Source organism: Echinops telfairi, unplaced genomic scaffold (assembly GCF_000313985.2).
Source record: "Echinops telfairi isolate 266 unplaced genomic scaffold, ASM31398v2 ScPeMD7_11;HRSCAF=52, whole genome shotgun sequence".
Classification (NCBI taxonomy): Eukaryota; Metazoa; Chordata; class Mammalia; order Afrosoricida; family Tenrecidae; genus Echinops; species Echinops telfairi.
The window spans coordinates 5,470,334-5,471,318 of record NW_022103908.1 but is presented as its reverse complement, the minus strand read 5'-3'; positions in this window follow the sequence as shown (position 1 = coordinate 5,471,318).

Genomic DNA, 985 nt, shown 5'->3' with positions numbered 1-985 from the left:
CACCAGCAGCTTCAAGGGAGAAAGACTGGGCTTTCTACCTCCATAAACAGTTACAGTCTTGGAAATCCACTGAGGTCACTATGAGTCAGCATTGACTCAATGGAAGTGAGTTTGTAAGTTTGTTATGGATATGGCAGGGGAAGTTGGGGGGAAATGGGGAGCTAATAACAATGAGTACAAGAAAGAAGAAAATGCCCTAAAACGTATTGTGATGGTGATTCTACAACTCTTCTTGATATGATTGAACAATTTAATTATGAGATATGTGAATTATATGTCAATAAAACTGTTTTTACTCAAGAAATTGAAGAACAACTTCAAACAACTCGACCTAGTAGACATTTTCAGAGTTCTCCAACCAATATCACATTCTTCTCCAATGCACATGGCTCATACTCGAAAATAGAGCACATGCTGGGACGCAAGTCAAGCTTGAGAAAATTCAGACACTTAAAGGTCATTCAAACTGTCTTCTCTGACTACAGTGCCATAAAGTTGGAAATCAAGAACAGGAAGAACAAAAACAACAAAGATGAATACTTGGAGACTTAATAATACGCTTCTCAAAATCCAATGGGTATTAGCCCCAATTAAAGAAGAAATTAAGAAGTTCCGAGAAACTAATAAGAATGACAATACATGTTTGTGTCTCCACAGGGAAAGAGGGACCAGACTTAAAGCCAGTGCCAGACAAATGCAGCATGCCGGCAAGGAGTGGGGAGCCAGTGGAGGGGTCTGAGGGCTCGGCCCCCATACCAGCCACGTGGACAACTTCCCTTCCCCCCAGAAGAATTTACTTGAGAGAAAGGCATTGAAGCTGCAGCTAAGGGAGAAGGGCATGTCTGACCAGAGCAAATGGAAGCAAATAAAGGAGGAGGAAGAAAGAGTGGAGCACATCCTGAACCACCAGGCCTGGAGGACAATATCCCCGTTCTGGACAGCTAATGCACAGAGTGGACAATATGGCTGATCCCACTATGAGACA